We start from the raw sequence: 14,801 nt of genomic DNA, 5'->3' as shown, positions 1-14,801 counted from the left end.
AGCTGCTAAGCCTGCAAGCGATCAAATTAAGATTGCCTCCCTGTGTCCCAGCTGGCAAAAGCAGATTCTTCCATGTATGCCTGCCATTTCCCTTGCTTGCAAACCCAAAGTCTTTACATTTGTCCAAGTGCCACAGGCACCTCTCCCCCACCCCCCACCACCAGGTCTTGGACCCCTGCCAGTGTTAATTCAGTTCCTGGCATGTCCCCCCCTCCCCTGACACATTCTCTGTTACTAGTGGCAAGAGGGAAGAATTTGTATCTGAGAGGTTAGTGCACTAGGGGAGAAATTATTCCGAAGCCACAGAAGGTGATGGGATTAACACTCTAGGCCTGGGATAAAGGGCTGTCAGCATCTAGTGATGGAGACAGCAGAACAGTAAATGCCCATTCCAAGCCATCTGGCTGGAGCAGTTACAGACTCATCAATTTCTTGGGCTTGCAGCAGATGAGGGAGTGATCGCCTGTGATTACCCCCTCCCCTACCCAATTTAGTAGATTTAGGATAATCTTCAGGATTGCCAGAGGGTTAAACAGTAACATCAAATTCTGAAAACTGTATGGGTTGCTGTATATATATAATACCCAGGGCCAGCCTTCTCCCTGACTTTTTAAGCCTCTAGCAGATTCACTAGCTCAGTGAGGGCTTTCTAGGCACAGGCCTGTGCTTTCCTAGTTAATGTCTGAGTGTGTTTTTTTGGGGGGTTTTTGGCCTGCCGCTTTCTCCACAAAAACCCAATCCTTACCACTGAACTGGAGCAAATAGCAATTTGGGTTTTCGATGGATTGACATTTGCTCCAGTTCAGCAGTAAAGAGCATTTTTTGGTGCAGAAAGCACCAGGGCAAAAAGAAAAGCTTGAAAGTACAGACCTGTGTCTAGAAAATGCAGGGCAAAGATATATGTGGATGAGCCCAGAGCCCTTTTCCCATTTATTTTCATGATGCTAGCTGGGCTGCCTGAATCAGGCATGACTTCCAAAATTGCTCTAGAGCCATACAGGAGACTTTTTCCTGCCACTTCCCACAGCAGCAACACACTGCAGAAGGATCTCAGAACTGTGTGGACAGGCAGTTAAATGGCAAATGCAATCCAATGCAAGTGCAAAGAGATGTACAATGGGGCAATAAAGAAATAAATCTGAATTTCACATACATGCTTGTAGGTTGTAAACCAACAGAGACTAACCAGGAATAAGACCTTGGGGGTTGTGGTGGATAGTTCAGTGATGTTGTCAACCCTCCATCACAGTAGATGTGAGAAAGACAAAATCCATTTTAGGGGTTTTCTAGGAATAGGATTGAAACTACTGATGCCACAAAGCTGCTTTACAAATCTATGGCACAACCACACTTGGAAACCGTACACAGTGTTGGCTGCCTCACTTCAAAGAGGATATTTGAGAGCTGGAAAATGTTCAGAAAAGGGCAACACAATTGATGAAGGGATTGGAGCAGCCCCCCTAGGAGGAAAAGGTACATCTCTTGGGGCTTTTTAATTTAGAGACTAGATGAGGAATGTGTATAAGGGTGTATAAAATTATGCAGGGCATGGAGAATGTGGCTGGGAATTATTTTTTCCATAATCCTAGAATTCATGGACATTCTATGGAGCTGAATGGTGTAAGATTCTGGACAGACAAAATAAAATACTTCCTCACACAGGACATAGTTAAACTATAGAATTTGCTCACATGACATAGTGATGGCCAGCAACATGGATGGCTTTATATGAGGGTTAGAAAAATTCATGGAGGAGAGGGTTATCGATGGCTACTAGCAATGATGGCTTTGCTCTGCCTCCAATATCAGAGGCAGTATGCCTCTGAATACAGTTGTACCTTTATTAAAAGAAAACATTATGAAAATGATGTATAGATGGTACTTAACCCCGGTAAAATTAGCAAAGATCTACCATACGAATGATAATTTATGTTGGAAATGCAAAGAAAAAGAAGGCACCTTTTATCATATGTGGTGGACGTGTCCCAAGGTGAAAGACTTCTGGGGAAAGATTTATAATGAGTCAAAAAAAATGTTGAAAAATACATTTATTAAGAAACCAGAGGCCTTTCTACTTGGAATAATAGGATTGGAATTGCCCCCAAAAGATGTTAGATTGTTTTTGTATGCCACTACAGCGGCAAGACTTTTATTAGCCAAAAATAGGAAATTGCAAGAAATACCAACGATAGAAGAATGGCAGATGAAGATGTTGGACTTTTTGGAGCTGGCCAACTTGACTGGAAGAATCCGCGATCAGAAAGAAGAGGAGTACCAAGAAGATTGGAAGAAATTTAAAGATTATTTAGCCAAATATTGTAACATAAGATAATTAGAAGACACTTGAAAGTATCAAATAGGCTTAGAATTAGAATAAGAATGAATTGTAAAGAAATATGGAATTAGATTATTAAGAAAAGAGAAGATAGTAAATTGAAGGAGTTAATTTTATTAGAAAGATGATTTTGGAGAGCTGTTACAAGGTGATACAATGAAATTCAATTGGGAGAATTCGGGGAAGACAGTTAACAATGAAAGACAAATTGGGTTTTCAAGTAACATGTGTTTATATTTTTGTTTCTTTTTCTTTTTAGTATTGTAATGTGTTTTCTTTTGTGTGTGTTTTTTATGTTATATTTTTTATAAATGTGGAAAATCAATAAAAAAGGGAAAAAAATATGAATACAGTCGTACCTTGGTTCTCGAACGGAATCCGTTCCGGAAGTCCATTCGACTTCCGGAAACATTCAGAAACCAAGGCGCTGCTTCCGATTGGCTGCAGGAGCTTCCTGCACTCAATCGGAAGTCACAGAAGCTGCGTCGGGTATTTGGCTTCCAAAGAATGTTTGCAAACCGGAACACTCACTTCCGAGTGTGCGGCATTTAGGAGTCAAAATGGACGAGTACCAAGGTGTTTGAGAACCAGGGGTAACTTACCCATAGAGGCTAGTGGCGCAGGGTGTCAGGGTGCCAAGTTCTGGAGGGCGCCAGGGAAGAGGTGGAGGCTGGACGTGGCACCTTCCAGCATCAACTTGCCACCCTTGCTCGCCTCCTCCATGCCGTGCTGAAGCAGCGCTGCAGCCGGAGCCTCCATCTGCCATGGCCACCATGGCATGAAGCGGTCAGCTGAGCTGGGAGGCACCACGTCCAGCCTCCACTTCTTCCCCGCTGGAGGAGCTGCCCTCCAGCCGCTGCCTGCCTCTTCCAGCCCCTCTGGCAGTGCTGCTCTCCCTAAAAAAAGGTGGACAACTCTGGGAAATGGGGAGGGGGGCACCTGAGGGAGCTTTGCACCACGGCACCAGATATGCTTATGCCCTGTTGAGAACCAATGTATGACTGTACTAGTTTCTGGGAATCACAAGGGGGGAGATTTGCTGTTGCACTCAGGTTCTGCTTCTGGGTTCCCCATAGGTATCTGGAGAGCATGTCTGATCCACCAGGGCTCTAACATTTCTAATGTCAGATGTGTGCACTCTGATTCTTAACCCAGTGAATCCACACTGTGAGAGCAGAGGGTCAGGAGAGAAGTCAAGCCCATTTCCAGCAGCCAGCTACATGTGGAGTTTGCACATACATGCATGTACAGAGAAACAGGCAAGTCTTAATATGGATTCTATGGGGTTCCTCTCTGAGGTATCTTTCCAGTGCTTCTGTTCAGCATTGGATTGAGGGAATTAATATTAAAGATGGCTCCTGTGCATGTACTGAGGACCACATCACTGGGTGACCCCACCCAGCTCCCTGAATATTTTTAATTTGAGGGAAGAGATTTCAGCTCTAAAGGGTGTGATTCCCCCCAAACACCAGGCCCTTTCTTTGTACAAATTGTACACTAGGAAGAAGGGGGTAGCAGGAGAAGAACCAGCAGAGGATGTGGTGATGTGTTACAAAGGGGACAGCTCGGTTCTAGTTGGTCTTGTGCCAAGTGGAGATGTAGCAACAGATCAAACACAGTCAGGTTAATGAGAATGTCATTCCTTAGGCTTTGACGAAGCCCAGAGAGCAAGGGGCGGCTGGCACGGATGGACAGTGGGCTCCAAATAATATTCTGTAATTAGCTGGCAAATACAAGATGATGCTTAGTGTAATTGCTTGGAATAATGTCTTGCTGCCTGAATCTGTTCTGTGGCAGCCTGCATGCGCTATATCTCTGTTTCCCGTCCCCTCTGTCATTTCTCATTTCATTCTTCCCCAAATTTGATTGCATCGTCTTGGAGGCTACAGTTGCCAGGGCAACACCACGGAGCCATTATGCTTATGCAGCTGACGTCTCACCCCCTCAAAGGACTGGCTATTTGACTGTCCATCCCTTCTCACACACTCCCTTCCTCAAACAATACAAAGCATATATTTCAACTTGTTCTTGGAGGGCTTGTTGCTCAGTTGGATAGCACCTACCCTGCATAGACAAGACCTGAGGTCCAGTTTCTGGCAAAAACCTCTGACTGGCACCCTGACAGCTGGCCTTGATACCACACTGCAAAAACAGTGTTGGAGCTGTATGACTGGCCACTAGAACAGAAAGGAATATAAGCAGAGCCACCCACCCCCTCAACTTCCTGTTCTTGCAGTGGCCAGTCAGATGCCTATGGGAAGCCACAAAGCAGAGCCTTAGTTCAACAGCATTCCACTTGAAACAGGCATTCACGGATGTACTGCCTCTGACAGTGCAGGCAGAACATAACAATCATGGGTAGTACCTAAGTGGGAGCTTGAGGGACCAGACCAAAGTTCCATCTAAAACCAGCATTAGATGGACCAATGCTCTGACAGCATAAGGTGGCTATGTCTCTATGCCCAAGAACATGCTCAGTATCATTGCCATTCTGACACTCTCCCCAATACATTGTTCCTGGTACTTGGGTGACCAGTTAGAGGATGAATTCCTTATTGGAAAAATGAATGAGAGGGAAATTCATCCAAGTCTCCTACAGAGACTTGATCATCTGTAATGGATGTCATCTGCCATGGATGCTTTAGTTGAAATTCCTGAATTGCAGGGGGTTGTACTAGATGACCCCTGGGTCCCTTCCAACTCTACAATTCTATGGTTCTAGGGTGGGACTCAAAAACTTCTGTTATAAGATGGAGGCAAATGAATACCCACAGACAACAGTGTTAATTGTCTTACATTTATCTGCTCCTTTATATGCAGGGGGTGGTGGCAGGCTCTTGCTGATCCTGGACCTGGGTTACTGCCTCAAAGTCCTGCCCTAATGGTAGATATCAGCTTGTGCCAAGGATAAACCCTGTTCTCTTTTCTGGCAGGCTAAAGTTTGCAAGAGAGCTGTTGCATCAGCGATGAAGCAGCCCAAACTGGGAGCTTATATAGCAGCTGGAGGCTCCACCACTTACTGGCTTTCAACCAGGCCCTGATCTGGGAGATGCTGCCATGTACTTCCCCCTTCTCCTGAGCAGCCCTACGTGTAGCTAACAGGGCTCATTAGTGGCAACCCTGAATCTCCTTCCTGGCACAGGCACCAAGTTGCCCTCACAATTGATGGGACCTGGTGCACACAAGTAATGTGTGACATCAGGCACGTCTCCTGATGCTGAGGAGGCTGGTGCGGCCTTCTGCCTGACAGACCCCATTCGCAGCCACAGGAAAGCCCAAGGGGGCCCAAAGCAGGCTGCAGAATATTGAAGGGACCCTGTTAAGGATAATGATTGAATTTCCTGAAATTTGAATGTTTACTTGTGTTAAATTACTATGTACTTTCAACATGGGTTCCCTCCCCCCTCTGGCAGTAGCTCTCTGTGATTGGCTGACTGAGTCACATGAGACACACATTCCATTCTGTTGTGACTGTTATTCCAGTAACTGTTGTTTTTAATTGCTCTCTGTCCTCTGTGTGTGTGTGTGTGTGTGTGTGTGTGTGTGAGAGAGAGAGAGAGAGAGAGAGAGAGAGAGAGAGAGAGAGAGAGAGAGAATGGCTGCTGAGAGGCTTCCCACTGCTGAGGGCAGTGTTGTTTTAGTGTGATCTGTCTGAAGTGAAACATACAGAGGAAGATCCCTAAACATTAATTGGGAGAAACCTGTGCAGGAGCTCTCTGTAAGGAACAGATAAAATATTGCTGAGGTGAAAGTAAAAACTTCTTATAAGAAGCTGTAAGGCCTGAGTGAGGTAAAACTCTGGTGCAAGTCTCACCACAGCTTTTATTTATAAGTCTAAGGAAGAAGACTTCCATCTACAAGTGAGAACATACCCATGTTTGAATAAATATATTGTTATCATTTATATGTTTATGAAAGTAAAGTTTATCTGAATACAAAGAGTCTGGACATTGTATAGTCTTTACAAAGAAGCTATCAATCACCTAGAAGAATTACTTAGCTTCCTAGCTGTAAGCTACTCTGCTTCTTCGCATATCATCAAAATTTATTTTCCTATACATAACAGGCCTGACCCCCTCTTTGAAATTTTTTTGGGGGACACTGCCTTGCCCCCCCCAGATGGTGCCACTGCTTGGAGAAAGGGAGATAGTCAGAAGAAGGCTGATCAATCGCAAGTGCAAACCCCCACCTCCCCCCTACCATAACTTTCACTGGAGGCCCCCAAAGCACTGGGGTTTTAGTCAGTATTTGTTGTTTGCATGTGCTAGTTTTCACTTATTGACTCCATACTGGCCACATATAAAGCCTTTATGCAGAACGGCTTAGTTTGTCATGAACGATAAACCTTGGGTTTTCTTTATCCTTTCAACCAGCAGTCTTACCAGTTTTTTTTTCCTTTCTGCACACAGCTGCAATATATTTACAAAACTCCAACAGGAGCCAGACATATGCACATGCATCACCCGTGCCTTACAGAAAATTGCTCTGTGGAAGTTTTGCTGCAGCATGATGTGTGTAATAGGTGAGCAGCCTCTATCTTGCCTCATTTTCTGTGCAAGCTTTCCTTTGACTTGATCCAGCAGGGCTCTTAAGCACCATGAGGAGAAGCCAGGTTTGAGGTCTGGGCAGGGCTGAACCTACACATGTAGTGTGGAGAGTTTGGGAAAAGAAAACCAGAGAAGACTGATTTGATTCAGCCTCCTGAATCACTTCCCACCCTACAGTCATTCAGAACCCCAGTGCTTTGGGGGCCTCCAGTAAAAGCTATTGTAGGGGGGAGGTGGGGGTTTGCACCTGCGATTGATCAACCTTCTTCTGACTCTCTCCCTTCCCAGACATCTCACTTGCATGTGTGAACCTGCCACCCCCCTCAGATTGATGTGTTCTCTTGGCCCTGCGAGGATGCAGGGGGAACGCAGATGAAATATATTGTTTTTCAGGTAGAATAGCTTCCAAAATGGTACATTTGCTTTCAAAGCACTGTTTGGAATGCATATGAACCGCTGCCTCCAGCTACAAGAAACTAAGCCATTAAAGTTCAGATGGCAGTGGTTTCTGGGTTTGTTTTTTTCTTTCCCTTCCACCAAATGATTCAGTCTTTCCCTTGTTGCTCTGAGCAAGAAAGGAAGAGAAAGTGAAGGGAAGCTTAGGCTTTGCAGGTTCAGATTGCATTGCCCCCATTGGGATCTCTGCTGCAGGCTAAATCTGAGTGCTGTGTTCCATTTAATTGTGCCTAGGAAAGTTATTCGAGCCCTGAAGATCCTGGGGGCAGGGGGCTTTATTGTCTCTTTCCCCCATTATATCTCTTTCCGCAAACTTATTGAACAGAGTTGACACAGCTTGGTGTGGTGATGGAGAGGCAATGCATAGGAGCTGTGCATACTTGTTATCACTCGGAAGAGTAGCTTAGGAATGGGAGGGGGAGGGGCACCCTGGACAGCACTGGGGCTGCAGGGGACCCCAGTCACTGCCTCCCCTCCTGGTCGCCCTCCAGCAGGCCCAGCACTGCCTGAAAAAGCAGTGTGAGGCACACTGTGGGACAAGCGAGCCTTCAGGGCAGGATCCAGTAGGGGTGAAACTGGGCTTTCTGTCACCTGGGTCAAAAACCCAGTTTGGCATCCCACCCCCAGATGTATGTTTGTGTACATACAGTACATACACATACATACATACATACATATGAACACACACACACACACACACACCTCAACACATTTATTCGTAAAGAGCATAAAAAGCAGACAATATATCATTTGAACATAAAGTAATCCTAAGAAGTATTACAACCGTATGACCAAAGGGAAAATGAGCATCTCTTCCAGTAAAAAGTAGAACTTCAATGTGCAACAATTGTCTATCCAAGGTCAGGTTTTGAATTGTTTGTTTGGTCACAGGATCATTAAGAGACTGCATTTTCATATGATCAGCCTAGACCCTCTGGTTTCCTTAAAAAATTTTTTTTTTCATCTTTGAGACTTTATGCCACCCACCCACCTTCTTGGTTCTGTGCAAACCCTTTCAAGGAGTTTTGTCGTGTAAATTTACTCCTGAGTAAGCTTCAACAAGATTCCTTTCAATTTTATTTTTGTTTGATTACTCATTTTAGGAAATGATAATTTTGTAGTCATTTTAGGTTCCATGTTAAGGGAAGAAATGCTTTTTGCAAGTCTAAAGTAGAAAGTGCCCTTCCATTACAATCCTAATGCAGCCAGGCTGACCAAAACTTGTCAGGGAACTGCCTCTGGCAGGAAAAATGCTCACACACCCACCCTTTACTTTCCTGTGTGTAGATCATGTATACTTTGTAAAATGACCCAACTTTAGCTGTTTAAACACATTCTAAGCTCTGAAGTGTTCATAGAATCACCCCAAGGATCATCTAGTCCAACTGATTCTCTTCCACAGCTTCCCACCCCTCCCTCCGTCCCTCCAGAGTTTCTTTCACATACAGTAGCAAACCCACAGGGGATCTTATCTTTTGCTTCATTGGGAAGAGCCACACAGCCTCTCCAGATTTCCCAACTCTCCTTCTCCTTGCAGATGAGCCTTCTTCAGCTTCATGGGGAAAGGCGAAGAAGGACGGAGTTTGCGGCTACCATTCACTTTTTCATCTTTCTCTCCGGCTGAAGCCCAGACATGCTGGGAGGCTGGGAGCCTCAATGGCGCCCCTCTGGAGGCTTCACCTGGGACAGAAACCCTGGCTAGAGCCCCCCCCCCCAGCTATGTCTCTGGCTGACACAGGTCACTTCAGAGGTGGCTGTGCTTTGCATCACACCCATTCTGCAAGTTGCCTCTTTTCCATAGGAAGAAAAGCTGATCAGCATGTTGAAAAAAATGTTTTCCTTTGTTTCTGGTTTTCTTTTGCAACATAGCATCCACTCCTTCATAGTGGCTCTCCCGCAGTAACTCTTGGAGAGCCTGGAGGAGCAAGAGCTGCAGAGGTAGCGTGGGGGCAACACAGAGGCACAGTGTCAGCTCTGCCCCTCCAAGTCCCCCTCCCCCTCCAAGGCTGGCTGGCAGCTCTTGGGTGGCACCTATTTCCTTCCTGGCCTCTTCCCAAAAGTTTAGGTCTAACTTTGGGTTGTTCCTGGGAGGGAGGGCTGGCAAACTGCACTGGAGCAGCTGGCAAACTGTGGAGCCAGGTGAGTGAGTGGAGGGGTGGGGCAGAAGAACCCAAGAAGAAAAGTTATTTTGGAGAGAAAATGTGTCAGGATGCTGCCAGCGAATCTTGGCTGGTTGCCCAGGAATGTACAAAGACAAGGGAATTTTTCTTACTGTCCGCTTTTTATTCAGTATTTACAGAGAGAGGTTATAGAACCCAGCCTCTTAGATTATGGCGCTATCCCGAGTGAATTTACATCCTGCCATCTCTCCCAATTCCTCGTTTGTGGAACGGGTGCTGCTATGTGTCCTCTGCCTTTGAGCTCTTTGCTCTCCTACTTTCAAGGCCTGCTGTGTTCTAGGAGGGGGGTCTGGAAGGCTTTCTAAAGACACTGTGTCCGTCAGCTGTTACCCACCTGGTGCTTCCTCCTTCTCCTCCTCTCCCACTATTTCCCAACTTCCCCCCTCATCTGTCTCTGAGCTATGACTTCCCTCAACCCCCTGTTGTAAATCTACACTGTCTTCCTCTTCCTCTTCCCTGGAAGGGACAAGCTGGGGAGGCAGTCTTCACCATTCCTCCTCTTCCCAGTCCCTGACAAAATGCCAAACCACCTTCTCACCTGGTGGGGAGAGGGAAGCTGTCCCAAAACCAAATGTGGGAGGGATGCATTTGCTTGGGTGGCGCACCCCGTGCTGCTTGCCCCACCCACTTGGGATGCCCCACCCCCTTGGGTTGTACACCTGCAAACCACACCCCTCACACACTTCACCAGGCACTGGTGGGGGGTGCTATGCTATTGACTTGGAATGGTGATCGAGGGGAGCAAAAATTACATGTTTGCTCTTAATTTGTACATGGAATTGTGAAGAGGGCAATAAATATGAGCTGCTGTATATGCTTGTTATCCACATGGAAAGGTGATCAAGGACAGCAAACTATTATTATTATTTACATTTATTTGTTGCTTTTTGTAAAAGTCTCAAAGCAACTTCCAATTCCATAAAAATGCAAAAACAATTAAAAACCAGTTAGAAACCAGATACAAAAAAGGAAAGGAAACACTATAAACTGAATTCCTAAAGTGCTCATCCAGCGATACTATAAAAAGGACAAATCCTACAAAATATTTTCTGTGCATGCTAAATTTGCACTTGGAATGGGAATTGAGGGTAATAAATATGAAGTGTGCATGGTTGTTTTGCACATGGAGGTAACCGAGGGCAATAAATATGAAGTGTGCATGGTTATTTCACACACAGAATGGTAACTGGGGGCAATAAATAATAGCAATTGCTCTAACAGTACCAATTTCCAGAGGAGCAGCCATATTAGTCTGTTGAAGTAAACAGACTATCAAATGTATTATGACTAAAGCCTTCATGTGGAAGGACCATCACTCAGTGGTGAAGCATCTGCTCTGCATGCAGAAAGTTGCATCTTGAGTCCTCAGTAGAGAGAGAGAGAGAAACCGCTTCCTGAAACCCTGTAGACCTGCTGCCACTCAGTGTAGACAATACAAAGCTAGATGGACCAAGGATCTGACTCAGGATAAGGCAGCTTCCTGTGCTCATGTTGTCAGATGCAGGAAATAGAATACCCAGTCTGCTTGGCAGATAGCTGCAAGGCAGTCTTTACCTGAATGAGCTTGCCCTGGCTCAGATGAATGATGAAGGCCCTGCTCAAAGATCTGTAAAATTGGTTGCCTCACACATGTGGAGCTCCCTCCCAACCACTGTGTGTTTGGCGCTTTCAATATGGCCTTTAAAAGCTCTCCCACGGAATCATAGCATCATAGAGTCTGAACAGACCCTGAGGATCATCTAGTACAGGCTTCCTCAACCTCGGCCCTCCAGATGTTTTGAGACTACAATTCCCATCACCCCTGACCACTGGTCCTGCTAGCTAGGGATCATGGGAGTTGTAGGCCAAAAACATCTGGAGGGCCAAGGTTGAGGAAGCCTGGTCTAGTACAACTTGCAGCCTTGCTTGGCGTTATCAGCACCACACTCTAATCAACTGAGCTATCCATCTGAGTATCCATCTCATACTGCTTCATCTTAAAGGTCTTATTGTGGTGCTGATTTAATTATTTTATTGTGTTTTTTAGCTTATTTCAATGGTGCTGACCTATTACTGAAATATACTGCTTTTTAAACATCTCCTTCGGGAACAATGGGGCCATGACCTTCAAATTTGGAGGGGTCATTTATTTATTTATTTATTTATTTATTTATTTATTGAGGAGTGGTGGATACTGCAATGCATTCTTCCAGTCTTTTATTGTGCCCTAATCCAGAGGGCATCAGGATGCCACGGCAGGATTAAAGCCTGCTGAATGAGAACCTCAGCTCTGGCAGGTTAGAAAGGTTGTCACGTCTTGTTGTTTTTCTTTTTACTCTTCCCATTCAGAGTTGCAGGTTTCTGCAATGGTTGGCCAAAGAAAAATAATCTGAGCACAGATTCCCAAGCCACTTTTGCAAATTTGAAACCGGGGGAGCTCACAGCTGGAGCAACTTCCTTGATGGTTAATAATTTTCCAGGGGCTGAAGTACCTCTGACACACAAATTACTATCTGTGCTTTGAAGATGCAAAGCTGCATAGCCGGGGTAAGTGTTATTATTACTGCTGAAAGATTTATGCCCTGGCTAAATTGTAATTTGGGTAACTGTATTCTATCTGCCTAAATTGCCCCTTGCGGTTACGATTGTATACAGTAGCTTTCATTACACGCCTTGGCCTCTGTTCTTGGGGAGCTTTGCAATCAGCAGTGGTTGAAAAGCCAGATCATCCATCCCCACTGATGGCAGAAATCCAGGAGTGAATTATAATGTAGTTCAGGGTCAAACACAGCAGATAGCCCAGGAGTGGGGAGAAACAGGTACAGGTTACCAGATCCTGAAAATCCATTGCCATTAGAATAATACTGAAACTAAACGATATTTCGCAGTATGCATATAGAATGTCCAGACCTTGTAAGATAAACTAGAGCCAATCAAAAGCAGTGTTAGAACAGATTGAGAGAGAGAGAGGCGGTGTGGAGGGTTGTGTGTGTAGTGGTTAGAAATTTGGACTAGGATCTTGGGAGACTGGGTTTCAAATCCCCACTCAGCTATAGAGCTCACTTGGGCCAGTCACTCTTTCTCTGCCTGTCCTACCTCCCATGGTTGTTGTGAGAATGAAATAATAATAATAAATTTTTATTTATACCCTGCCTTTCCTGGTTCAAAAACTGGGCTCAGGGCGGCTAACAGCAAATTTAAAACACTTAATTGTAAAAGCAACATAAAATACTGTATAAAAACATGAATAACAATAAAATTCAAAGTTCAGAAATCAATTTAGGGGAAATCCATCTAATAAGCATTAGATAATCACCAGGGCTAGCTGGCTGAATGAGTCCTACTTGGGCCAGCAAGGAGGCCAGGGGAGAATTAGCTGTGGGGTCTCAGAGCAGGTAATCTTCATAAAAGGGGAGGGGAAGGGAAGAGAGGGGAATAAAAGATCAGGCTAAATTCAAATTGAAAGCCAGGTGGAATAGCTCAGTCTTACAGGCCCTCTGGAAGGAGGTTAAATCCTGCAGGGCCCTAGTCTCATGGGACAGAGCATTCCACCAGGCCAGAGCCATCACTGAAAAGGCCTTGGCCCTGGTGGAGGATAGTCTGACTTCCTTAGGGCCCGGGACCTCTAAACTATGGTTATTCATGGACCTTAAGGTCCTCTGCGGGGCATACCAGGACATGTAAATGAGGAAGGAAAGAACCATGCACATCACCTACAGTTCATTGGAAGAAAGGTGGGATAGAAATGTAATAAAAGCAAGTAAAGTAACATTTTTGAACACTAAGGTTGTATCGGGCCAAGGGAGGTATGATGATTATAACACAGTTGAAACCAAAACAAGGCCAACAGGCAGAAACAGGAGTACAGGTAAACACTCATTACAAGGGGGCAGGGGGCAGAGAGATCTTGTAAAGGAAACTCTAGGGCAGAGGTGGGGAACCTTAGTTTCTGGGGGCAGATGTGGCCAGCCTTCTCAAGACGCACTCCTTGCCAGCCTTGATTCACATCTCTCTTGACTTCTTTTGCCTGGTTCAGTGTTCCCCATCCAGGTGGTACTTGTCCACAACTATTCACTTGGTTGAGCGAGTGACTGTGGACCTGAACTTGCCTGAGTGCTTTTTAGACAGTGGGAACCCCATTTACTTTGTCCTGGGGTTTGTTTCTGTTTTTATTCTGGTGGTGCTTTAGTGTGTTCAATTTTATGTTTGCATTGCATTTTTTAAAGACATTTTACGGTTAATAATAATAGCGTTTTGTAGGTTGCCCAGAGGATTTATTGTTAAAGGGATGGCAGATGAATAAATAAAGCCAAGCTTCTCACACAGAAATACTGTAGTCTGCAATGCTTAAGCAGTTCAACCCCACCTTCTAACCAATCGAATGAGTCAACCCAACTTTCTAACATAGTTCCCTTTTGTTTGGGTGCCAAAGTCACTGAGTTCTGTAACCGGGGGCTGGTGAAGGGGAGAAAGAAATAGATTTACTGAAGAAGGGGTATGCTAAAAAAATGATAAGTAAAGAGATCTATTAAAGGGTAGGTAGAGGCAGAGAACAGTGTGTTTATTTCTGTGGCACTACTGCACTTTCTCGCTCTTCTTTCTCCCCCCCCCCAACTCCATTTAGTGTTCTGGACAAACTATTCCCCCCTCCACAGTCAATTCAGCATTTTTCAGGAAACAAAATGTGACCTCTCTTAACTCCCAGGCACTTGTTATTTCATACCTTCCTGCCAGGCTGGATCCTAATCAACCAGAAAAACTCAAAATGACAAACAAACAGGAGACAGCTTTGCTATCCGAGGTTCATTAGCTCCTGGCGACCTTTTAAATTTCCAAGAAATGCACAAAAAGAAGAAAAGGGGGGGGGGGACACACACAGTGGGGAGGTCTTTAAGTCATAGTGTTCCTTCCTCCATCCTTGCCTCTCCACAGATTGCACACATTTTCTATGTGCCTTGTAATGAGTCGTGTGTCTCTGCGGTATTCTCAGGGGCTGCACTTAGCCAAGCAAACGCAGAGAGGAGCTCTGGACCAGAGGCAGCTCTGTTAAGGGATGACAGGCAATATATTTGCAATCTCTCAAGGTCATTCATCTCCCCAAGGTTATTGCTGGTTTTGTGCAAGTGTGTGTTTGGCTGGGAATGAAGGCAAAGATTAACGGGTAAGTTTGCCACACCATAGCATACATGCCAGCAGCTAGTAGAAGCCCCCCGCCCCCCAGCAAAGTATGGGAGGATGACTGTGACTGCATGGCATCCATGGCCTCTGTTCGTGTCAAATATTAGATTGTAAGCTCTTTGGGGC

The 14,801-nt window shown here is 45.2% G+C and overlaps 1 long non-coding RNA gene across 4 annotated transcripts in view; it reads left to right on the top strand.

The window, feature by feature from the left end:
* Window positions 1-5,853: 5,853 nt before the first annotated feature.
* LOC308468663 overlaps window positions 5,854-14,801 on the top strand; it is a 49,956-nt gene continuing 41,008 nt past the window's right edge. For 2 of the 4 annotated variants that reach the window (XR_013981788.1, XR_013981791.1), the window contains exons 1-3: window positions 5,854-6,195; window positions 6,745-6,857; window positions 11,847-12,044. This is a non-coding gene — a long non-coding RNA (uncharacterized lncRNA). The remainder of the gene's footprint in view (window positions 6,196-6,744; window positions 6,858-11,846; window positions 12,045-14,801) is intronic. The other 2 variants (XR_013981789.1, XR_013981790.1) reach the window with 2 other exon arrangements.

This window comes from Podarcis pityusensis (assembly GCF_964106645.2).
Source record: "Podarcis pityusensis genome assembly, chromosome: Z".
NCBI classification, from domain to species: domain Eukaryota; kingdom Metazoa; phylum Chordata; class Lepidosauria; order Squamata; family Lacertidae; genus Podarcis; species Podarcis pityusensis.
The sequence above is the reverse complement of the archived record's forward strand: the minus strand, read 5'-3'. Positions and strand labels throughout refer to the sequence as shown.